Here is a 27142-nt window from a genome sequence, read left to right on the forward strand (position 1 = left end):
CTAACCTCAGACAGCTAAAGGAAAACTCCCTCCCCGTTTAGAGCACATGAAACTATTGGTAAATAAAACAGTTTGCCAAGCATTCAAATGGTCACTAAAATGTGGATCAAACTTATCAAACACAACGTACATCCTGCTAAAATCGGAGCCGCAGCCTCAGATTTCCAAATATCCATACTAATTCATGTTCACGGAACTGCTCTTGAAGTCCCCTTACTTAAAAAGCTCAGTCAAGCCAACAAAGTTGACACAGATGGAAATAAGCTCACAATTCAAGGAAATAAAACTCAAAAAATAACAAACACAGAATTAGACACACAAGCACTTCAACTATTAGAATTACCAAATACAGAATATAAAATAAGTACTTCTAAAATGCTTAAAGCAATAAGAGAATTTTTTAAGTGAACAAGGAAAAGGACACTAACAAAGATCAGAAAAAAGAGTGACATCAGCATCATGGCAGAGTCTGCGGGTCAACTGCCTCGACTCGGCCAGCTGAGCTCAGCTGGACTTGAGCGTCTCTCATTCTAGGACCCAGGCTGAAGAAGCAGCATTTCCCTGTGGCATGTTCTTCTCCTGGTGGATGGCACAGGCAGAAGCCAAGCCAAGCCAAGCAAATGTGCATGAGCCTCAGCTAAGATATAGCTTACTGCATGCCTGCTCACGCTCCATTGGTCAAGGCAAGTCAGAGCGCCAAGACCAAAGTCAGTGGGATGGGAAAATATTCACTGCCTAAAGACAGTCACTGAAGTCTCAAGGTAATGGGGCTGGGCATCTAATCTTATTTCAGGGGGAAGTGGAAGAGATGGAAACAAGCCAATCTACCCCAGCTACTGGGCCAAATACTTGCCATTCTTGCTCTATGAGACATCTGTCTAATGTCTGCTGCACTGGGATCTTTTTTTCTTCAATAGAAATTACTATATTTTAAATTCTGACTATAAAAGTAAAGATGTCAGACAATACAGAAATCTCTACAAAGTAAAAGTTAGCTATAGCCCCACCGTTCAGGGTTAACCAATGTTAACAGCTTGGTGTTCATTCTTGCACAATGTTCTACATATATATAATCACACTCCTGTCATTTTTAACATAATCAGGATCATGATATACATACTGTTTTGTAATCTCTATTGTTTGTTAAAATTTCACGAATACCATCCTATGTAAAAATATAGATCATCATTTTTAAATGTTCATAGGAATTTTATGGTACTTAAAACATTTTGGATGTGTTTATAAATATTTTTTCACCAATCAAAAAAAAAATCAGATTTTTAGAGTAACCAAATGGAACCTCTGGAAATAAAAAATTTAATAAATAAAATGGGAAAAAAAAACATTAGGAGAGGGGAGGATGGAGGCACAGAGGGTTAGACAGATTATCAGCCACTCATACAGGGAAAATCGGTGAACTACAAGAGCTGAAGACGCTCATTCAAACACCACCACACAGATACAAAGCAATACTCTGGAGACTCGTTTTGATAAATGACCAAAAGCAAAATAACATTTAGTTTCCCAAAGTCAGTTTTCATGCAACAAGATAATGAAATAACACATGAGGAAAAAAATGAATCAAAAATCAACACCAAGGGGCCAGCCCCGTAGCCAAGTGGTGAAGTGGGCACGATCTGGGGTTTCACGGGTTCGGATCCTGGGGGCGGACATGGCACCGCTCATCAGGCCACGCTGAGGCAGGTCCCACACAGCACAACGAGGGGAATCTACAACTAGAATATACAACTACGTGCTAGGGGACTTTGGGGAGGAGAAGAAGAAAAAAAAAGGGAAGATTGGCAACAGATGTTAGCTCAGGTGCCAATCTTAAAAAAAAAATCTGAGACACTGCATTTGTGAAAATATCTTTATTCTACTGTTAACACTTGAAAATTTGGCTGCATTATAAACTAGATTAGAATTAATTTTCTCTCAGATTTTTGAAGCTATTGCCTTCAGTTGTCTTTTACCTTCCAGTATTCCTGTTGAAGAGTCTAAAATCACTCTAATTTTATTAATTAGCCCATTTTCCCTTGACCTCCGGGAACTTCTTCTCTTTGGCCCCTTAGTTGTGAAACCCTGCATGGAAATGCCTTAACATAAATCTTCTTTTCATCCATTGTGCTCGGCACTCTCAGGGGCCCTTTTAATTTCGAAACTCATGTCTTTCTGTTCTGGGAAGTTTTCCTGATTTATTTCTGTGATGAAATCCTCCCTGTATTTTCTCTTTTTCTTAAACTCTTACTATTCAGCTATTGTACTTCATGGGCTGGTTTCTTTCTTTTTTTTTTTTTTTTTTTTTTTTTGGTGGGAAAGATTCGCCCAGAGCTAACATCTGTTGCCAGTCTTCCTGTCTCTTTTTTTTCCCTCCCCAAAGCCCCAGTACATAGTTGTATATTCTAGTTGTAGGTCCTTCTAGTTCTTCTATGTGAGCCGGGGCCACAGCATGGCAACTGACAGATGGGTAGTGTGGTTCCACACCCGGGAACCAAACCTGGGCAGCCAAAGCAGAGTACACCAAACTTAACCAGTAGGCCATCAGGACTGGCTCTGGGCTGGCATTTTAATCTTATCTTTCCTCCCAATTTAATCACTACTTTCTACAAATCCTCATTTCACATAACCTCACTTGATATTGTTGCCAAGCAAGACCACTTAGTGGTTGAGCACTTGGGCTCTGAAATTAGAGACCTGGATTCAACTCCAGATCTTCTACTTACTACTGACATTCAGTCTCAGCTTCTTATTTATAAAATAGGGATAATCATAACAATAAATAAAATGTACACAAAGCACTTAGCATATGCCTCGCACTCAATAAATGCAGCTATTTTTATACCAACAATGTTTTTCCTTCTCTCACTCTCTTCCCGTGGCTTTTATGACAATATGTCCTTAGAGTTTCCAGTCCACTTCTCAGTAATCTTGTGTTGGACCCTTCTTATGCTTTTTCAGACACTGTCCTCCACAAATCCATTTCTGGCCACTTCTCTTTTTACTCTATGCTGGATTTAATACGAACTCTGCACCCAGCTTCCAGTCTCGTCTCTACCACCTACTAGCTGTGTGACCTTGGGCAATTTACTTAACTACTTGATGCCTCAATCCCTCATCTAAAAAAAGTGGGTTAATAAATTTATCAATCTCCTATGGTTTCATGAAAATTAAATATGTTCATGTGACACTTAGAACACTACCTGGCATAGTAGGCACTCAAATGTTTGCCATTATTACAGCCTCCACCGCCTCTGCTGCTGCTGTTGCTGCTGTTACTACTACTAGTACCACTTAAAGGGCGCATGATGTGCTCCTCACCTATCTCCTAAGCTTTTCCAAAGGTTTAAACTAATTACATATATCAAAATTATATTTGGAATCTTGGTTGTTTCCTTTCCCCATCTTTGACAATTTACAAAGTAAGAATCATCCTCCTCCTCCAGGCCTCTGCTGCTATTGATGGGCTTATAATCAATATGGTACGAACTAGGCTAATTAATCTTTGTTTTCTTACATTCAAATGTGTGGTTGTGAAACTAATGAAGAAAAAAATCAAACTAAATTGATCTTTCTGATAAGCATCCTTCCAATAGAGGTAATTTCTTAAAGAATTTCATTCTTAACTTAAGCAAGAGAGATAACTGATTACTGACTAGAATACTGAGTTGTATTCTCATAAACTCAGCACATCAAGGAATGGCCAAGAAAAAGATAACAGCCAAAACTCAAGGGAACAAGGGTTCATTTACAAGTATTTCAGCACTTGTTATTTCTGAAGTCTGATACGATTTAAAATGAATACCCTAACTACCCCTACAAAGAAAATAAAGCTACAGAAAATAACTCCTGGAGGAAAGAAATAGAGGTAACGCTTTTAAAATTTTATTTACAAAACATGACAACCCTCAAAAGCTCTAGGTCACACAATACATGTAACATTGTGTCAAACTATCAGATGCAAAGTTGAAGAACACTCTGAAATGCAGGCTAAATTCACAGACTATGTTTCATCCAAATGAATCTTAATTTCCCAGAGGGCACAGGCCTTTACATTGGTACAACCCCTTATAGTTTATAAAATATTTTCACATATTTGATTCTTACAAGAGACCTAAAAAGAAGATATTCCAGTATTACTCATTTGACAAGTATTTATTTAGAACTACTCTGAAAGAGCACTTCACTGGCTGCTGAATATCTATGAACATACAGTCCTAAACAAAACAGACAGTTCTTCCCCTCATAGAGCTTGTTAAGAAGTCAGACAAGGGGCTGGCCTGGTGGCCGAGTGGTTAAGTTCGCGCACTCCGCTGCAGGCGGCCCAGTGTTTCGTCAGTTCGAATCCTGGGCGCGGACATGGCACTGCTCATCAGACCACGCTGAGGCAGCGTCCCACATGCTACAACTAGAAGAACCCACAACGAAGAATACACAACTATGTACCGGGGGGCTTTGGGGAGAAAAAGGAAAAAATAAAATCTTTAAAAAAAAAAAAAAAGAAGTCAGACAAATAGTGAACAAACAAATGCAGGGAAGGATATACAAGATGCAGGCAACACTCAAGAACTTGATTTGATAGGGTGGTTAAGGACTGCCTTTTGGAGAAGACAACATTCAAGTTAACATCTAGAAGACGAGCAGAAAGAAGCCAGCTGTGCAAAGAGCTAGGCAAAAAAAGGAACAACATGTACAAAGGCTCTGAGGAATTTAAACACTTGATAGCTTAGAAAAGGGCTGTCCAATAGAAATATAAGGTGAGCCACAAGTACAAGCCACATAGTTATTTTAAACTGTCTAGTAACTATTCTTTAAAAAGTAAAAACAAGTAAACTTACATCTTTTATTTAGCCCAAACACATCCAAAACATTATTTCAACAAACAATGAATATTTAACAAAATATTTTACATTCTTTCTTTAATATGAAGTCTGAAATTCAGGGTGTATTTTACACTTACAGCACATCTCAATTCAGACTAGCCACAGACCAAGTGCTTGGTAGTTACATGTGGCTAGTGGCCTCCATATTGCACAGCACAGGTTAGAAGAACTAAGAGGAGACTTGTTATGCCTACTGCATAGTAGTTTATGTGGAAGTGTAGAAGGTGAAAATGGAAAAGCTGATGGGGGCCCAGTCATTAAGGGTCTTCTAAGAAAGTAATCTGGAATCTATTTGGAGCACAACTGGGAGTCACTTCGGGTTTTAAACACGTAAAGAATCGTATGATCTTTTCTGTTCTATAAAGAGTACTCTCCTAAATAAAGAGATTATAGGGAAGCCAGAGTAGGGAGACTAGGCAGGAGACTGTTACAGAAGCACAGGTGAGAAATAAGTAAGGTTTAGGCCATTGTGGGGGCAGCAGAGACAAAGAAAATATATGTATTTTCTTTGCATATTTGTAGGCAAGACAGTATTGTGGAAGTGGAAACAAAATGACTTTCTGATGAAGCGGATGTAGAGAATGTGGAGAAAGAAGAATCAAGAGTGCAATCTACCCTGACTTGAGCAACCAGGGGTGCCATTTACTGAGACTGGAGAAACTACTGTTTCACTGTTATTTGGCAGGGGGTGCTGGAATTCATGGAAATGAATCAAGAATTTCTCAAAAAAAAAGAAAAAAATAGGTTCAGAGAGGCTCATACTTACTAATAAATATTAAAAGTGAGACAAGCCTAGTTATTCTAAAATTAGGTATAATACTGTCTGCGGTAATATATTGCAGCTCCATATCTTTAAATAAAAATAATCCATTATCCACAAGGGTGTAGCTAAGCACGGCCTCCTGCTACATACACCAGCAAAATCTCAAGTGAAAGGCCTTTAGGTCTCTTATAATTCTTTCATATTTGAAAAATGAAAAGAAAAAATTTAGCATCAGTTAATATGCCTAGGAGTCTAAAATTAAAATCTTCCACAGAAAAACATTTTCTCCTAAACCAAGCCCCAAAGAACAATAGCAAAGTAGAAGCCAAATGCCAAGCCTTCAAAATCAGTGCCAACTCCTACAGCCAAAGTAGCATTGTAGTTCAGAAGCTTACTACGGCTACTCTTCAGAATAAACAGGGTGGTCTTTACATGCTACCTAACGACTCAACAATCTAGCTCTCTCAGCTTCAGGACTGAATATTTCTTCTAAGTTCTTTTCCTCCACTGGAGTCCTATCAATTTCACTCAACAAATACTTACTAAGCATAGGTATAGGGCTAGCAAGGAGTGGGAAGATGAGTAAGACACGTGGTTCCTGTCCTGTCTTGTCCTCAACTAGCTCACCAGTAAGGGAGTATGAGAAGACAAACATGGAAATAATTATAGTACATTGTGATAGGCATTTATGTTATTTTTATTTTTACCTTTTCAGTCTTAAGTATTTCATTACAAAAAATTGATACTGGGGCCAGCCCCATGGCGTAGTGTTACGTCCAGCGTGCTCCACTTCAGTGGCCCAGGTTCAGGGGCTCAGATCCTGGGTGCAGACATACACCACTTGTCAAGCCATGCTGTGGTGGCAAACCACATACAAAATAGAGGACGACTGGCACAGATGTTAGCTCAGAGCAAATCTTCCTCACAAAAAATTAAAATTTAAAATTTAAAAAACTGATGCTTCACATAAAGCAAATGAGTATTTTCAAACACACTATTGCTGAGTACATACATTAGTATAGCTGTTTTGAAGAACTACCTGGAAGTATATATAAAAATTCTACATGTGCACAGGCTGACTCGGTAACCTGTCCAAAAGAATTATTTACTTTAATAAAGACATATGTGCTAAAATTAATAAGAGAATTATCTATAATAGAAAAGAATTGGTGATGACGACAATGCCCATTAATCAAAGAATAAGCAAATAAATGATGACACCACCATACAGCAGTATGCAATGCAGCCATTAAAAAGAATTTTTAATTCCCAATATGAAAGAATCAAGCAATTATTGGTGAAGAAAAGGATGTGCAGTATAATTCCATTTTTGATAACTTATATATCAAACTATTAATAATTACCTCAAGAGAGAATTTAGCAAAGGAAATAAAGGCAGAGGGAGAAAACTTTCCTTTTCCACTTTAAAGACTTCCATACATTAAAATTTTTTAGTACTTCATATTAAAAATTTTCAGTATCTTCTACTTTTGTAATTTTTGTGGTTGTTTGGTTTTGTGTTAAATAGAAATAAATGTTATTTTTCTAAAATAAAATGTATAAAAATAAACGTTATTTTTTAGAACAGTTTTAGGTTCACAGCAAAATTGAGCAGAAGGTACAGGGATTTCCCATATATCCCCTGCACCTACACATATATAGCCTCTATTACCAACAGCCCCACCAGAAAGAATATTTGCTATAACTGATGAACCTACTGACACACCATTACCACCCAAGTCCATAGTTTACATTAAGGTACTCTTGGTGTTGTACAATCTCTGGGTTTAGACAAATACATAATAACAAGTATTCATCATCATAGCATTATTCAGAGTAGTTGCAATGCCCTAAAAATCCTCTGTTCTCTGCCTCTTCATCCTTTCCCTCCCCTCAACCCCTGGCAACCACTGATCTCTTCACTGTCTGCATAGTTTTACCTTTTCCAGATTGTCATATAGTTGGAATCATACTGTGTGTAGCCTTTTCAGATTGGCTTAGTAATAGGCATTTAAGTTCCCTCCGTGTCTTTTCATGGCTTGATAACTCATTTCTTTTTAGCACTGAATAATATTCCATTGCCTGGATGTACTAGTTTACTTATCCATTCAATTACTGAAGAACATCTTGGTTACTTCCAAGTTTTAGCAATTATGAATAAACCTGCTATAAACATCCATGTGTAGGTTTTTGGGTGGACATAATTTTTCAGATCCTTTGGGTAAATACCAAGGAGTGGGACTTCTGGATTGTATGGTAAGAATATATTTAGTTTTGTAAGAGATGGCCAAACTGTATCCCAAAGTGGCTGTACCACTTTGCATTCCCACCAGTAATGAATGAGAGCTCCTGCTGCTCCACATCCTTGCCAGCATTTGGTGCTGTCAGTGCTCAAGATTTTGGTCATTCCAAAAGGAGTGTAGTGGTATCTCACTGTTGTTTTAATTTGCATTTCCCTGATGGCATATGATGCGGAGTATCTTTTCATATGCTTATTTGCCATCTGTGTATCTTCTTTGGTGAGGTGTCTGTTAAGGTCTTTAATCCATTTTTGAATCACGTTGTGTTCTTACAGTTGAGTTTTAAGAGTTCTCTGAATATTTTGGATAACAGTTCATTACCAGATATGTCTTTCGAAAATATTTTCTCCCAGTCTGTGTCTTGTCTTTTCATTCTCTTCACAGTGTCTTTCACTTTTAATAAAGTCCAACTTATCAATTCTTTCTTTCATGGATCAGGCCTTTGGTGTTACATCTAAAAAGTCACCTAGATTTTTTACTCTGTTATCTTCTGGAAGTTTTCGAGTTTCACATTTTACATTTAGGTCTGTGATTCATTTTGAATTAATTTTTGTGAAGGATGTAAGGTCTGTAACTAGGTTCATTTTATTGCACATGGGTCCCCAGTTGTTACCACACCATTTGTTGAAAAGATTGTGTTTTCTCCATTGTATTGTCCTTGTTCCTTTGTCGAAAATCAGTTGATTATATTTATGTGCGTCTATTTCTGGACTCTCTATTCTGTTCCATTGACTATTTGCCTATTCTTTCACCAATATTCTACTGTCTTGACTACTGTAGCTTTATAACATATTTTGAAGTTGAGTAGTGCCAGTCTTCCATCTTTCTTCTTCTCCTTCAATATTGTGTTGACTATTCTGGGTATTCTGCCTCTCCATACAAACTTTAGAATTGGTTTGTAGATATCCACAAAATAATGCTGGGATTTTGACTGGAATTGCATTGAACCTGTAGACCAAGTTGGGAAGAACTGACCTTTTCACAATATTGAGTGCTCCTATCCATGAACATGGACTATCGCTCCATTTATTTAGTTCTTTAATTTCATTCACCAGAGTTTTGTAGTTTTCCTCATATAGAGCTTGTACATATTGTTAGATTTGTATCTAAATATTTCATTTTTTGGTGTTACTGTAAATGGTATTTTGTTTTTAATTTCAAATTCCACTTGTTCATCACTGGTATATAGGAAATCATTTAACTATGTGTATTAACCTTTTTTCCTGTAACTCTGCTATAATTGCTTATTGGTTCCAGAAGGGTTTGTTTTTTTTTTTTTTTTTGGTCAAATTTTTTGAATTTCCTATATAGACAATCTTGTCATGTATGAAAACAGTTTTATTTCTTCCTTCCCAATCTGTATACCTTTTATTTCCTTTTCTTATCTTATTGCATTAACTAGGACTTCCAGTAGGATGTTGAAAAGCAGTGGTGATAGGGAAATATCCTTGCCTTGTTCCTGGTCTTAGTGGGAAGATCAAGTTTCTCACTGTTAAGTGTATTGGCTGTAGATCTTTTGTATATATTCTTTATCAAGTTGAGGAAGTTCCCATCTATTCTATCTTGCTGAGAGTTTTTATCATGAATGCTGGATTTGGTCAAACGCTTTTCTGCATCTATTAATATGATCATGTGATTCTTCTTCTTTAGCCTGTTGATGTGATGGATTCCATTAGTTAATTTCCAAAAGTTAAACCAGCCTTTCATACCTGAGATAAATCCTACTTGGTCATGGTATTTGATTCTTTTTACACATTGTTGGATTTAATTTGCTAATATTTTGTCGAAGATTTTTGAATCTATGTTCATGAGAGATTTGGGTATGTAAGTTTTCTTTTCTTACAATGTATTTGTCTGGTTTTCATATTAGGGTAATGCTGACCTCACAGAATAAATTAGGAAGTATTCCCTCAGCCCTATCTTCTAAAAGATATTATAGAGAATTGGTATAATTTCTTCCTTAGATGTTTCGTAGAATGCACCAGTGCACCCACCTGGACCTGGTGCTTTCTGTTCTGGAAGGTTATAGGTTATTGATTCAATTTCTTTAATAGATATAGACCTATTCAGATTGTCTATTTCTTCTTGTGTTGAGTTTTGTCAGATTGTGTCTTTCAAGGAATTGGTTTTATGGTCCAGAACGTGGTCTACCTTGGTGAATGTTCCATGTGAGCTTGAGAAGAATGTGTATTCTGCTGTTGTTAGATAAACTAGTCTACAGATGTCCTTTATACCCAGTTGATTGATGGTGTTGTTGAGTCCAATTATGTCCTTATTGTCTGGTGGATCTGTCCATTTCTGACAGAGGGGTACGGAAGCCTCCAACTACGATAGTGGGATTCATCTATTTCTCCTTGCAGTTCTATCAGTTTTTGCCTCACAGAGTTTGATGTTCTGTTTTAGGGGCATACATATTAAGGATTATTACATCATTTTGGAGAACTGACCCCTTTTCCATTATGTAATTCCCCTCTTTATCTCTGAAAACTTTCCTTGGTTTGGAGTCTGCTCTGTCTGAAATTAATATAGCTACTCCTGCTTTTTCTTTTCTTTTTTTTTTAAGCTTGGCACCTGAGCTAACAACTGTTGCCAATCTTCCTTTTTTTTAACTGCCTTTCCTCCCCAAATCCTGCCCTCCCCCCCTCACATAGTTGCATATTCTAGTTGTGGGTCCCTCTAGCTGCGGCTACTCCTGCTTTCTTTTAATTAGTGTTAGCAACAGTATATCTTTTATATCTTTTTCTGTCTGCTGCCCTTGTTCTTTGTTCCTCTTTTCGTCTTCTACTCTTTTTCTGCCTTTTGTGGTTTGTTGTTGTTGTTTTCTGAGGAAGATTCACCTGAGCTAACATCTGTTGCTAGTTTTCCTCTTTTTCTATGTGAGCAGGCACCACTGCATGGCCAGTGACAGATAAATGGTGTAGGTCTGCACCCAGGAACTGAACCCAGGCTGCCAAAGCGGAGCACACTGAATTTAACCAGTAGGCAACCAGGGCTGGCCCTGCCTTTTGCGTTTTTAAGTGAGCATGTTATATAATTCCATTTTCTTTCCTTTCTTAGTATATTAGTTATACCTCTTTTTTTTTTTCTACTTTTCTTAGTGGTTGCCCTGAAGTTTGCAACATACAATTACAACGAATCCAATTCCACTTTCAAACAACACTATGCCACTTCATAGGTAGTGCAAGTACCTTATATTAACAAAATATCGTAATTCCTCCCCCATCCCTTGTATCATTGCTGTCATTCATTTCACTATGCATAAGCATACATATATACATAAGTATAATCAAATACCTTTGATATTATTTTAACAAATAAATTCTATAAATAAAATTAAAAACTTTATAAATAAAATATAAAGTTGTTAGCTCAATTAAGAATAAGAAAAATAAATTTTATTTTACTTTAACTTATTCCTTTTTCAATGCCCTTCCTTATTTAATGTAGACCCAAGTTTCTAACCTATGTTATTTTCCTTCTTTACAAATAACTTTTAACATTTCTTGCAAGGCAGTTCTACTGGGAGCAAATTTCCTTAATTTTTGTGTGTCTTAGAAAGACTTTACTTCTCCTTCATTTTTGAAGAATAATGTTGCAAGGTAGAGAATTTAGGTTGGTGCTTTTTTCTCTCAGCACTTTAAAAATTCTACTCCACTCTCTTCTCACTTGCAAGGTTTCTGACAAGTCAGATGCAATTCTTATCATTGTTCCTCTATAAATAAGCGTGTTTTTCCTCTGGCCCCTTTCAGGATTTTTTTACTTTATCTTTGATTTTCTGTAGTTTGAAAATAATATGCCTATATGTAGTTTTTTTGGCACTTATCCTGCTTGGTGTTCTCTGAGCTTCCTAGATCTGTGATTTGGTATCTGACACTAATTTGGGGTAATTCTCAGTCACTATTGTTTCAAATATTTCTGCTGTTCCTTTCTCTCTTTCTCCTCCTTATGGAATTCCCATTATGTGTATGTTACACCTTTTGTAGTCGGTCCCACAGTTATTGGATATTCTGTTCTGTCTTTTTCAGTCTTTTTTCTCTTTGTTTTTCAGTTTCACTGGATTCTACTGAAATATCCTCAAGCTCAGAGATTCTTTCCTCAGCCATGTCCAGTCTACTAATAAGACCACCAAAGGTATTCTTCATTTCTCTTTTTGATCTCTAGCATTTCTTTTTGGTTCTTTCTCAGAATTCCCATCTCTCTGCTAATGCTGCCTATCTGTTTCTTGCATGCTGTCTGCTTTATCCATTAGAGCTCTCAGCATCTTACTCATAGTTGTTTTAAATTCTTTCTTGCTCTGATAATTCCACCATTTCTATCATATCTGAGTCTGGTTCTGATGCTTGCTCTATCTCTTCAAAGCATGTTTTTCGTCTTTCAGAACGTCGTGTAATTTTTCTTGATAGTTGGATATGACGTACTGGGTTAAAGGCACTGCTGTGAATAGGCTTTAATACTGTGGTGAAAGGCGTGGGGGAAGGGAAGCATTTTGCAGCCCTATGAGTAGATCTGTCTCTTAGTGAGCCTGCATCTCTGCACTGGGAACTTCACAAGTGCTTTTCAGTCATCCCCCTCAGCCCTCACCCCACTTCCTTCTGTTGGACAGGATGGCTAAAGTGGCCTAGAATTGGTTATTTCTCTTCCCCAACATCAGTCAGGCTCTGATAAAAACCCTAGGAGGTGAAGCTCTGGTTAAATATTTTCTCCTAAGGACAGATCTTGTTACAAACAGAATGCTCTGGCATATTTCAAAATGGTTCCTTCTCCCCTCCCCTAGCCAGAAGCATGAGGGGATTTTTCTCTGACACTCACTATGAGAACCTGGTCAAGTTCCTGGAAGTAAAATTCACAACAGCATGGGGCCTCCAATGACTGGATCCCCATGGAGTTTTTATCTCTCAGACTTGTCCACACTGAGCCTCTATGAATTTGTCAATTATAGTTCAGGTATCCCTTCCCCACCACTGGTTCCCACAGACGTTTCAATTTGTGGGTTTCTCTCCAGTAAGCGTGATTCTCTGTATGTGCCTGTTTCTCCAACTTTGGGAGCAGTGATTTGTCCCATCACCTCACCTCTCTGATGAATCTAAGAAGAACTGTTGATTTTTCAGTTTGTTCAGCTTTTTACTTGTTGTTAGGGCAGAGTGGCAACTGCTATGCTGGACCGGAATTGGAAGTTCTAACTTTGTTTTATGGTTAGGAAGACAGTAAGGCAGACCACATGCAGAATGCCAATGAAACAAAAAGTGAAAAAAGAAAGAACTCAAATTATATATACATTCTCATTAGAACAAAGATATAAGCAAAGAATAGAAGAAAATACATCAAAATTAAAACCAGAGTTATGTTAGAGTAGTGAATTTGGGGATGGGGAAGAGTCCTTTTCTTTCTTTTTCCAATCATTTCCAATTTGGTTATACATAACCTGTATAAGGAAGGCATGAGATACAAACATCCAAAAAAAGAGAGATGATCAAGAAGAGATAAAGCATAAAAGAAATAAAATACTAGATAGTAGGCTAAAGAAGGTAAATACTATCTGATTTGATTTTGTTTTTAAAATAATTCTTATTTATGGACTTTTTTTCATTATAAGTGATCCATATTTATGGCAAAATATAAAAGAAAACCAAGAAGAAAAATTAATTATCCATAAACTCACCACTCACTCAGTGCTAGCCTTTTTTCAAAAATGATGGAGGATGAATGAGAGAGCCCTCAGCCTCACTTAAAACTGTGACCTAGCCACAAGCCGCTAAGCGTTCCAAACAGACTTCATTTCCTCATTGTGATAAAATATATATAACAAAATTTTGCCATTGTAACCACTTTTAAGTGTGCAATTCACTGGAATTAATTACATTCACAATGTTGTACAACTATCACCACTGTCTATTTCCAAAACTTTTTCACCACCCTCCAAAAAAACTGTATCCATTCTTCCTTCTCCCCAGTCTCAGGCAACCTTTAATCTACTTTCTGACTTGATGAACTTACTTATTCTAGACACATAAGTAGAATCACACAACATTTGTTGTTTTGTCCCTGGCTTATTTCATTCACTATAATGTGTTCAAGGTTCATCTACACTGCAGTATTTATCAGAACTTCATTTCTTTTCATGGCTGAATAATATTCCATTATATATATATGCTTCTCTCATTCTTCAAGATGTTGGAAACTTTGAGTCCGTGGAAAACTTGATATATTTAAGGTTGGAAGACAGATATATCCACAGATAGTTATAGATAAATATCTCTACTCATCTGTTGTTATCCATTCTGGACATTTGGGTTGTTTCCAACTTTTGGCTATTATGAGTAATGCTGCTATGAACATTGGCATACAAGTGCTAACCAGACTTTTATTAGTTTGCTTTGGCTGGAAAGTCAGCAAAAGGACTATAAAGGAAAACAGCAATAAAAGCTGCCAATAGTAATCATCACAATGGAACTGAACAGAATATAAGACATTAACTTGGGGCCAGCTCAGTGGCACACTGGTTAAGTTTGCATGCTGCACTTCAGTGGCCCGTGGTTCATGGGTTTGGATCCCCCGTGCAGACCTCCAGACCACTCAACAGGCCATGCTGAGGCAGCATCCCACATACAAAATAGAGGAAGATTGGCACAGACGTTAGCTCAGGGCCAATCTTCCTCAAGCAAAAAAAAGAGGAAGATTGGCCACAGATGTTAGCTCAGGGCCAATCTTCCTCAAAAAAAAAAAAAAAGAGAGAGAGACTAACTTTACAGCTTTAGTATCATTTACACTTCTGATTTTTCCAAATTTTCTTGAATATGTATTATTTGCATAAATGAGGGGAAATCACTTCTGTAGAATCCTTTGTCATCACAGAATATATATATTAATCTAAAAAATATACAATAAGAAAATAAAAGGGAAAAAGCACAATGCTGAAGCAAGAAATTAAGAAATCATTACTGAGGTCAAGATTGCAAGTTAGGAGCACTACCTGAGAAGGGAGCAGAGTTGAAGCCTGAAAGCATCTTGTTTTTTCTGTTCTGACCAAAGAGAAGGTATTACTTTCCCCTCCCATGATGCCTTGCACAGTACCTGGTATATACTAGACACTGAACAAGAAAGGCTGGCTGAAAGAACAGGTGGATAAATCTACAGATATCTCAGCTCTTCTACCTACATCATATTTTTAAAATTATTTGTACTCTTAGTTTGAAATTGACTATTACAAGCATCTCAAGTTTCACAGTAAGTTTTATAGGAACTCATAAGTTTAGGGGGAAATTCGCAGGTAGGTAAATGACAGGCTATTGTATTTCTGTGATCATTTTTTAAACTACAGCTCTGACTGCTTACACAAGATTACAAACCCCAGACCCCACTGACCTATAGCATCATACTTTTTTAGTGGGTATTGTCTAAGTGTTTATAATGCCAAATGGATCCAGAGAGGTCTTTTCTTATTTGCTTCCAAAATAAACAGCAATGTATCAAACTTAGAAGTACATTCTAAAATGTTGGCTCAAATTTCAAAATGGTCTATGTCAATGTAACTATAAAAAATCCTTGACTTGTACCTGTACACATTGTTACTTCTCTTAATTCTTCAAGGTGGTGGAAAAAACTCAATATACAACTGAATAAACATGTGGAAAGCAAAAAAAAAAAAAAATGTTTTTATACTCAACTTTGTTCCTCTAGGATTGAATATTGGCACAAATGCAACATCTATCTTCACTCTTTTAAGCAGGTTATAAGAAAGTATTGTTCCAACTCTGTAAACATGGGAATAAATAACATTATTATATAAACAGCAATGTCTTGCATGTTTTGAGAACTCTCAATAAATAGGGAGTGTAGATTTTAAAACATAGCCTGTAAATATCCACAAAGAAGAATTTCAAAGCATGTCTTCCACTTATTTAACAGCTGTCGGAGATGAAAGAAAGGAAGGTACAGAGCACTGGCTTCAAGAGGAATCAAAAAACAGAAGAACAGGAATTACAGTGAAAGGGGAAAAACAGGAAATAAGAGCAACACTGCTGACAAGTCTCCTTCCTTTAGATGTCCACATGACAAATTTCTCTGAGTTAATTTATTTTCTGTAGGCATCCTTCCTACCTCTAGAGCTAGATTTCAGAACAGCAAAACTTGGATACAATGACACACTACTGCTGCTGCTATCACCACCATCCACTGCAGGTTTTACTGTGTACCAGGCACTGTGATGAGAGTTACATTCATTATCTTATTCAATCCTCGCAATGACCCTGAGATAGATTTTCCTGAAGTTCATAGAGGTTAAACCACTTGCCCAAGATCCACTAGCTAATAAATGATGGAGCCAGGGTACTAAACATTAGAACATCGGGCCCTAAAACAAAAATGTCCTGACAAGTATAAATCACTGATAGAAAGGTGAACTAAAACTATAGAACACAAAAGTAAAAACACAGCACATCAGAACATATCATGACCCTGAGGATTTTATTTGACTGACAGACACAGCCTGCCCAAAACCAATCTGATTACCTGTTTAAGAAATTCAATTAGCTAAAATACTGAGATGGAAATTATATTTGAGAATCAAACTGTCAACATATCACACGCAAATTCCTACCTGCTTTGACAATAACCTATTATAGACTGTATTTAATCTTTTTTTAATCCATGTATAACACTAGTGTAAAAATAAGTCTCAAGAATATCAACAAAAACCTCTTTTATAATTTTTTATTTTAAATGTGAACAGATCTGTAAAACAGTCTGGAGAAACATTTGACATTTTCCTGACTTTACATTTTGCACAGAAGGAAACCTTTCCACTTTGACAACTAAAGCAATAGTTTCTAAAGAAAAAGAAGAGAAAAGAAAAGAAAATGAATAGAGAAAAGCAACCAATGGCCCTCACATCACCATTACATGCCTATCTTGGAGGTAAGCGGAATTTTACCAAGGCTAACAGAAACATCCAACTAATCTAACTTGTTTACAAGACTTAAGTTTTTTAAAAAATCTTCTAAATATATCAGTTTTGTGGCTTTTTTATATTTAATTGCTCCAATAGTATGAGTTTATGGTTTAATAGTTGTAAATATGTATTTCTATTCACTGCTAAAGAATTTTACTAAAGGGTATCACATGCATTGTTCTCTAGCTAACTAAATTCCCGTAATTCTACTGGACTGCCACAGCACAGAAATACCTTAAGCCACATACAAAGTTACCAAGCACACACACACACACACACACACACACACACAGTTTCCAACCCATTCAAAACATCTGAGTATTGCGGATATTTATATGCTATCGAATTGAAACCTTTCATGTGAATGAGATACTACCCAGTTTTAGCATTTTAAATGTCTAAGATATGCACAACTGTACTAGATGCAGCATGCAAGTACCTTGAGAAATCAGCATTCATTTAGCCTTTGAAACCTAAGAGCTATACGACTTCAATTTTACTCAAAAATTTAATAAATATTTTAACTGGCCATTTCATCTAGTACTCAGTATCAAAAGATTTTGATTTTTCATGTTAATACATTTAGTATATTCATTGCTAAATTACACTTATTTCTTAAGAAAAAATAGTGAGCCTTTAAATCACCTTGATCAAATAACAAAAATTACCAGGAGCTATCTGGATCTGAATTAAGTTTTGTTCATGCTAAAAAATGATGTCTTCTTTATTGCTATACAAACTTCAGTAAACACAATCTATAAAAAAGTTATACAAACCTAGACTCTCTCCTGCTACTAGGCCAATATAAACCATTCAAAGAATAAGATAATCAGTATTTTGAAGCACATACAATGCATCAAACAACAACTTTATGAGGTAGACAATATAATTTCTCATATTAATATATGAGAAAACTGTCCGATAGGTAGTTTTAGTAACCCACTTGACCATTCTGGTAATTCAAAATTGAATACAAAACCAATGCTGCTACCAGATAGATCCTCCTTATATATTACCTTCCATTCCATTTGTACTTTCCTCATTTTTTAGACTTCCTTTAATAGTATCCTAATCACAAAGTCATAATAGCTGCTATTTATATTGAGCATCAAAACATATGCCAGGCACTGTTCTAGGTACTTCTGTTATCTCCATTCCTCATGACCAACTTTGCACAGTAAACATGAAAACACACATTTTTCTGATAAAGAAATAGACCCAGAGGGGCCGGCCTGGTGACGCAGTGGTTAAGTGCACACGTTCCCCTTTGGTGGCCTGGGGTTTGCCGGTTCAGATCCCGGGTGCGGACATGGCACCGCTTGGCAAAACCCATGCTGTGGCAGGCATCCCACATATAAAGTAGAGGAAGATGGGCACGGATGTTAGCTCAGGGCCAGCCTTCCTCAGCAAAAAGAGGAGGATTGGCAGATGTTAGCTCAGGGCTAATCTTCCTCAAAAAAAAAAAAAAAGAAATAGACCCAGAGAGGTTAAATGACAAGGAAAATGATGAAGCAAAACACTTGTTCTTTCTACTATATACCATGCCACATTTCTTTGCCAGCCATCAATTCTTATCATATGATGAAATTCTTGGCAATACAGAATTTTAGCAGATTCCCAACAAAAACTAAGCAGAGAATGCTGTCTAAAATAAACTGAACAAGAGGACCAGATAACTAAAATTTGATCGTTTCAGCTGCACCTAAAATTGCTAGAGCTAAGGTGTTCAAGTTCACGTATAAAGCTAAGCCTGCTCCCTGATCTCACCATTCCATTGTTACAAATACAAAATTGTTCAAAAAAAAAAAAACAAGGCATATCCGCACACACAATTTTTTCCTGGCAGCAGCAAGAGTACAAAATACCTGTTTCCTTATGCCTCAACCTAGTCTGAGAAAAGCACAAATTCAGAACAAAATCTCTTACATCACATATTACACATTTTTTATTTAGTATACAAAATACATCAAGCACTGTGTAAAGAAGTGTAAGTACTTTCACTTTCAGTACTACGGAGTGAAATGGAGTGAAATAAAAATGAATTACCACTGTGTTGAAAAGTCCTAACATGGCAATAAGAATTTGGAGAACATAACTCTCCAAGGGGGTAAATAGTGCACAGATCATGGCAAAGGCCTAAAAATTCTATTTTAGTGATAGTCGTGGTAACTAATTTAATTACACTGATACCAGTAACGGAAGAGTGATGAAATTATGAGGGGGGAAATGTATGTTAATCAAAACTGGATAGAAGGATACATATGAAAAATGAGGAAATTCTGGCACAAATGTAGTAAGTATCAATGAAATAGTAATTTTAAAAGAGCTCAGCATCTCAGCAAGGTAAAAGGACCAGGTTCTATTAAGAAGATATGTACGGCCTTCACAAGTTCTTTAAGTTCTCTGAACCTTGGTTTCATTGTCAGCACTTGAAAAAAGGTTGGAGTGAATGATATCTCCAGTGCTCTCCTGTTGTAACATACCAAAATCAAAAGGAAATTAATACAAACCTATATAAGCAGATTTTTTATGCAATGATTCGTTTCAATGATAACAGAAAAAAAATCCCTAAAATGTAGCACTAGAAAATTAAAGTCTCCTACCCCAAACCTCACATACTAGGCTACAGAAACAATCAGAAGTTTCTGGGACAAACCAACACAATGAGAGTACATTAGCAAGACGAAATTTACATAGCTATGCAATAACTTTAGGCTTTCAGAAGATGCCAAAGAAACATGAAGGATTACAAGAGATTTTTTTTAATCTGATAACATTAAGGGAAACTAAAATGTTATAAATTTAACTACTACCCATATCCACACCTCTCTAGTTCTCACCTCCCACAGGCAAGTGGGTCTTCTGTCTAAAGTCAGAAGACCTCAGGCCTCATGCTCTTTGAATTATCCTGGAACTCAGGTGATTGCTCTCTTCTTCCCAGTTTCTGCTCTCAACTTTTAAACATGCTGCTCTGCCATACTTAAAAATCTCACTGCATCTTACATCCCCCCAAGTACCTCTGGTCTCACAGCATCCTCCCTTCCCCATAGCTAAGCAACTGGAAAGATGTTTAGCTTTCACCCTCACCTCCCACTTTGTCACTGCAATCTGGCTTCTACCATACCCTTTTACTGAAACCGCACTTACCAAGGTCGCTCACCAAGAGCCTCTTTCTTGCTAAATCCAGCAAACACCTTACAGTCCTTACCTTACTTGATCTCTCCGAAACATGTGACCCAGTACAGTCCTCTCTCCTTTTATTTATTTATTTTGATTTTTCTGATTAGAACATACATGTTAATTAAGAATTGAAATATCACAGAAAAAAAAAGGAAAGTTTAACTACTCTGTAATCCCACCCTCAAAGATAGTCACTGTTAGCAGTGTGGTATATATTCATCAAGATTTCTTTTCCATACATATACTAACATATGGGTATATACATATTTTTTTAATTTAACAAAGATTAGAAATTTTTTTAAAATTAGATCATACTATACATATTTTTTGAGAACTTTTTTACTTAATGTACCTTGATCTTCTGGCATACCAATATCCAGCAGCATATGGCAGATAAGTAGGGTCACCTGACCCCTCCCTTCTCCTCACTCCACATACCATAGCTCTAGAATCCATAAGATTCTCTCCCTTCCTATCAAGTCCTTGGAACAGGAATATATCAGCTTTCAACTACATTACCTCACTAGGTGTTTTCCCTATCTCAAGTCCTGTATCCCACTGTACCAGAATAATCTTTCTGAAATTCAATTTTGATTTGTCACTCAAGGAGACCTTTCATAGATTGCTAGTTGGAATGTAAAATGGTATAACCACTTGGGAAAAGTGTTTGGCAATATGTTCTAAAGGTTAAACATATATCTGCCCTATGACCCAGTAATTCCACCCCCACTTATTTATCCAAGAGAAAAGAAAATGTATGTCTATAAAAAGACCAGTCATCAAGTATTCATAACAGCCTTATTCATAACAGCCAAGAGGGAGAATGGATAAACAAATTGTGTTATACAATGGATTTCTACACACCGATTAAAAAGAACAAACTACTGATGAGCAACAACATGGATGAATTTCAAAACATTATGTTGAACATAAGAAGCCAGACAGAAAAGAATACATACTGTATTATTCTATTTATGTGAAGTTCAAGAACAAGAAAAACTAATCTGAACTAAAAGATATCAGAATAACAGGAACCGACTAAAGGACCCATGAGGGATTACTGGAGGAGGGAGGGAGAGAGTCACACAGGCATGTACATTTATCAAAACTCACTAAACTGCCTAGTTAAGTTCTGTGCATTTATCCATCAATTTTACATCAAAATTTTTAAAGCAAATATTAAGATTTAAAACTTACTTCACTCAGTGTTTTTCCTTACTAGTTATAAAAAGTGTCAAGAATTAAGACAAATTAATCACTAAACTATTAGCCTTTTTAAAAAAATTATCACATCACTCAAAACCAAGAATATATCAACTGTGTCTTCCCCTGGTTTATAAATTTGTGAGAGCAAGGATTTTGTCTACATAGGACAGATCACCGTTATATTCCCAACACCTACCATTATGCCTTGACACATAGGAGATATTAAATATTTTATCTTTGGTGGGTCTTAATGACTTATTGACAATGTTTATAACTTCATTAAATTTCTAGATTATTTACTGACTCATTTTTCTGATCTTGTATGTTAAATGTAAACGCATCATCATGCTTGACAAACTTTATAACCTTGCTCATCTGGCTGCAGAAAAGAAGCTTATCCACATTTTTAGAAGGGCAGCCTAGTTGAGTCTAACTGTGTGCTCATCTTTTACATGTATTTCAAATAAATAGTCAAAGGCATTACGTCTTTCACGGGCTTATTCCCTAAAATTCATTCTCAGTTTACTTCAACATCTATCTTCTCACCATCAAATTTCTGGCTCAGTCTTCTAAACTATCCTGATTTCCGGTATACCTGAAGATATTAAACTTTTCTTCTAACTTTCTCTCATGTATCTCATTCAAATGTCGTATTATACAATTGTCATTAAAGCTATACTTTTATCCAGTATCTGTTAACACTGTTCTAACAAACTTACTAGCCAATTTATAAGAATGCTGGATTCATTTTTGACATTGCAAAACATCTGTACCAGGCCAAAGAGAGCAACTAATCATCCGAGCACCCACTCAAAGGTAAGACAAAACCCTCTTTTTCACTTCTATATCAGCTTACACTTTCCTGTGAAAAACAAAAAGAGCAATTGATCCCTAATAAAGCCAGTTCTGTTCCTATCTCTCATCAATGTCCCTTTCAGGAACACATGAGTTAGCAGTTCCTTAAGGAGAGAGCCCTAATCATGAACTCACAAGACACTGAATAGCAAAATCAACAATGAAGGCCCAGATAATAGCCAGTTTAACCAGCAGGGAACTCTTCTCAAAGTACACTGTGAGGGCTGAATCAGTACAAAGAACAATTAACAAGCACTAAACCCACATTGTCTTTGGCCACTTCAAGGATCAACTGCAAACAGCAGAGACAGGGGAAGCTCTCTTGAAGTACAGATACAGTAATAAACAGCTGGGAAAGGCAACAAATAAACACACCAGGTAACTTGCAATAACGAAAAACGGGATGACCCTTTCTGAGCAAACACGGGGCCACAGTCAACAGGTTCTAGCCACAAAGCAAATTAATTAACCGACACGTTTCCAATGAGGAAAGACTATCATACCACCAAGAGAGATAGTAATAACTGCCAATGTTATCTTTGATTGATATCTTGAATTTTATATGCAAACATAAAATAGTTAATTTGTGGAGGAGCAAAAAGGCCAGTGAGACTTGCGTGTAGTGATAAGCAGAATTTGTATTTTATAAAACTTCCAAAAATTAACTTGAAGAGCAACACAGGGCTGTCAGCTTTTTACCAAATAAAGACATCACAGAAAATAACAAACCCACCCACTATCTCACATCACAAATTTCATACGAAAAACGACATTTTTACACAGAAAAGGACATAATTTAAAGGTGAATACATTAAATTTTATAAATCTAACCTAAAAGAAAACAAATTATATTGAGAATAATATTTTCATTTCCTCATGACCTTTATGGTAAAAACTGTCTCAAAGAGCATCTGGAAACCTACTGTCTTAGCACAGCAGCACCCCTTATCCAGGGTTTCACCTTCCAAGGTTTCAGTCACCAGGGACCAACCGCAGTCCGAAAATACCAAATGTAAAATTACAGAAATAAACATACGTTTTAAATTGCGCACCATTCTGAGTAGCGTGATGAACTCTCTAGCCATCCCATTCCATCCCACCCGGGGTGTGAATCATTCCTTTGTCCAGTGGATCTACTGGCCTGTTAGTGGCTTACTAGCTGTCCAGGTTATCCGATCCACTGTGGCAGTACTTGTGTTCAAGGAACACTTATTGTACTTAATAATGGCCCCAAGGCCAACTTTATTATTATTGTTGTTAATCTCTTACTGTTTACTAATTTATAAATTAAACTTTATCATAGGTATATATGTACAGGAAAAAAAACAGTATATAGGCTTGGGCACAATCCACAGTTTCAGGTATCCACTGGGGATCTTGGAACCATCCCCAGCAGATAAGGGGGGGACTACTCTAAGTGTTTTAAAGAAAATAAAGAGTGCAAAGAATAACAAAGCTATTGGAGAAGCTTAACATAGATGCTTTAATGGGTGGTTTTAATTAATTTATCAGTTTATATTAACTACAAACTAAGATTTCTACAACTTTAGCAATAGTTTTCCATTTTTTTCTGGTATGGAGTCTTTTGTCAAAATAAAAAATTCTGAGTATTACCTCCCTCCGTGACTGTAGCTGGATTTAAGTATTATTGGTTGAAATGACAAAACCACTACGACTTTTCAATAACTTCTTTTCTTTTAAAGATTGGCCCCTGAGCTAACATCTGTTGCCAAACTTTTTTTTCTTCTTCTTCTTCTTCTCCCCAAAATCCCCCAGTACATATCTGTACATTCTAGTAGAAGTCCTTCTAGTTCTACCATGTGGGACACTGCCTCAGCTTGGCTTAATGAGTGGTGCTAGGTCTGTGCCCAGGATCCCAACTGATGAAACCCTGGGCCGCCAAAGCAGAGCGCGGGAACTTAACCACTCGGCCACGGGGCCAGCCCATTAATAACTTTTATTTGTTACAAATATACAAGATCTATTATATATTCATTCAATATTAAATGTTTAGTGCACATACGGATTTTCAGATCCCTTGCAGAGACCACAGCCCAGTCCATTTCTCCAGTCACTCGTCTCCTCTTTACCATGAGTTTCCCACTACACAAAGTATCGAATAGCTCACTAGGCTAGTTTATCTTTAAAATCATTTCCAGTCCTGAGATTGTAAAATTCTGGGACAATGAAGACTTCTCAAAAGAATTTTGGGGCTTCTAGAGAAACGACAGTTTGATCCAATATTTAGGTGCTCTCCCTCCTGACATTCCATTTAGATAACAGTAAAGAAATTTAAAAGCTATAACCCCACAAGGAGGAAACAACAGTGGAGGACAGACAGTAACGCATTTTTGTATAATGGAAAGTAGATGACGAACTTCCAGGTTAAGATGGCAAATTGAACACACACATCTAATTTTGCTCCCTCTTCAAAACTCTACTAAAACAAAGATAAAGAAAATTTTGTTCTTGTTGTGTTTAGGACACAAACCATAAGGACAGAGAGAAGGGAAGAAGAGACAACAGCAACAAAATTTTGGAAGCTGGAAAGAAGATGGCTGAGTGGTAACTGACTTAGTCAAAGACAGGCAAACTATAAACCAACAGTGCTGACAACTAAGAACAAACCCAATGTACACTACAGTATCCTCAAAAGGCTCAGGAACTGCCAGAACAGAGGGGGAAGATGAGACTAAAGGACTAAAGTAAGAAAGCATCAGGCGTAAGCTGTTAGAAACCTAGACCCCATTCCTCCTCCAAGGTGCTGAGTGGCCCACTCTCAATGCAGCAGCTGACGGCAGATTTACTCAAGAGGGTAAACCATACATGGCGGAAGACAGAGGTATCCTAACAAAAAGAGGCAAATTATGTGACTATATTCTAAATGCTCTATGGCTCAATACCCAGCCCTCTTTTCCTGAGTTCCCAGATCACTGGCAACCAGACTTCTGCCCTCCAAGCAGAAAACTGGAAGATAGTCCATCTATCTGGGACATCTGACGAGGACAAAAGGAAAGACAGAGGCACTGGAGACAGCCTCAAACCATCCACCCAAACCAATGGCTTCAATCTTGGCCACAAGGGCAGCTTTAAAAATACTGATGCTGATCTATTCAGATAGAAATCAGACTTGTGGTTGCCTCTAGGCAGGGAGTGGGGAAGAGAGAAGAAAGGGATTTCCTAGAGTTTTCACAGTGCTCTGGATCTTGTGTTAATTACATGAGTGTATACACGGCAAAATCATCAAACTATACACTTAAAATCTGTGTATTTTACTGTACGCAAGCACACCTAAATTTTTTTTTAAATAGTGCTACCTAGGTCCTACCCCCAGAAATTCTGATGTATTTGGTCTAGCAGCAGCATGTATATTTACATTTTTAAAGCACCCCATGTGGTTCTAATGTGCAGCCAAAGTTGAGAACCACTGTTTTAGACTCTAGATTATAGAGTAAAACTGGAAGTCAATAAGCCCCACCTACAAGCTCAGGGCTTCCAAACAGCTTTTATTCACCCACTCCCATTCATGCAAACAACCAAGATAACCAGACCTCTGCCGAGGGCCTCTACTGTTGAGACTAAACCAATCAGAAAAAAGTAACCTGGAGGAAACAAACTATGCAATGAAAAGAAAGTTTAAAGAAACTATCTTTAACATTCTTAGATAAGAGAAGATACAGCATCCACTAAACAAGAAAAGAGATGGAGGAATAAGTAACTGAGAAGAGAAGAGGAAGCTAAACCTATAGGCCTGCATTTGAGAATATGGTCAAGAAGCTGCTTTGCCTCACTCACAGAATCCCAGAAAGGCGCAGGACTTGGGAATCTCCAGGTATCCTGTCAGGTGGGGAGAGGTATGGGCTGAAGAGCAGGTTAGCAGTTTAAAGTCTTATACAGGGGCCGGCCTGGTGGCACAGCAGTTAAGTTCGCATGTTCTGCTTTGGCGGCCCGGGGTTCGCAGATTCGGATCCCAGGTATGGACCTATGTACCACTTGGCAAGCCACGCTGTGGCAGGTGTTCCACATATAAAGTAGAGGAAGATGGGCATGGATGTTGGCTCAGGACCAGTCTTCCTCAGCAAAAAGAGGAGGACTGACAGCAGACATTAGCTCAGGGCTAATCTTCCTCAAAAAAATAAATAAATAAATAAAGTCTTATGCAGACCCTCCAGTTTCTCTTCTCCACCATGACATCCTCTCGTAAATTTATTCTCTGGAAACTCTGACCTGGAGAGAGTCTAGAAGAATGGAGTGAAGCTCAAGGCTGAAAGCCAAGGGATGAAGCAGAAGTATGTATAGGGAATAGCAGCCCCCACCCACAGCCCACTTCCTTTGCCCAGCTTTCAGAACAATGGGAGCCAGGCATACTACCTCCCTCACAGTTTGATTTAAATGCTACTTTTGCATGCAGCCAAACCAATTTTCATTATAGCACTTCCAGTGGAGGATAAAGGTCTTTTCTTGAATTTCTACTAGCCCTCAGAGACTCTAAGCTCCTTGAGGGCAGGGGCAGCATCTTAATTAGCTTTGTATCCTTAGAGCCTAACATACTGACTGTCAATATACTAAACACTTTATAAATCTGTAATTGGTCCTAGATGCTGGAGAAACCATGCAAAAAAGAAAAACCTTGGAAAACTAAACATACAAGGTGTAATTTGAACTAGGTCCTGAATGAAGACTTAGAATTTACTGATGAAATGATATCTGGGATGTTTTAAAGTAATTCCAGAGCCCCCACACACACCAAAAATCAGCTGTATTTCTACAGGCTGGCCACTACTGTTTTAAAATATCATTTACAATAACATCAAAAATATCAAATACCTGAGAGTAAATAATAAAAGATGTGCAAGACTTTTGCACAGAAAACTACAAAACATTACTGAGAGAAATTTTAAAGGACCTAAATAAATGGAGGAATACACCATGTTCATAAATTGGAGAACTCAATATTGTTAACATGTCAGGTCTACTCCAAATTGATATTTAGATTCAACTCCAATTTCCA

The 27142-nt window shown here is 37.1% G+C and overlaps 1 protein-coding gene across 6 annotated transcripts in view; it reads right to left on the reverse strand.

Moving 5' to 3' along the window:
- EVI5 (ecotropic viral integration site 5) overlaps positions 1-27142 on the reverse strand; it is a 211560-nt gene that overhangs the window by 182022 nt on the left and 2396 nt on the right. The window contains exon 3 of one of the 6 annotated variants that reach the window (XM_046645593.1): positions 25126-25127. The exons of the other annotated variants lie outside the window; for them this stretch is intronic. The gene's annotated coding sequence lies outside the window, so the exon portion shown is untranslated. The remainder of the gene's footprint in view (positions 1-25125; positions 25128-27142) is intronic. 6 annotated transcript variants of the gene reach the window in all.

This window comes from Equus quagga, chromosome 18 (assembly GCF_021613505.1).
Source record: "Equus quagga isolate Etosha38 chromosome 18, UCLA_HA_Equagga_1.0, whole genome shotgun sequence".
NCBI classification, from domain to species: domain Eukaryota; kingdom Metazoa; phylum Chordata; class Mammalia; order Perissodactyla; family Equidae; genus Equus; species Equus quagga.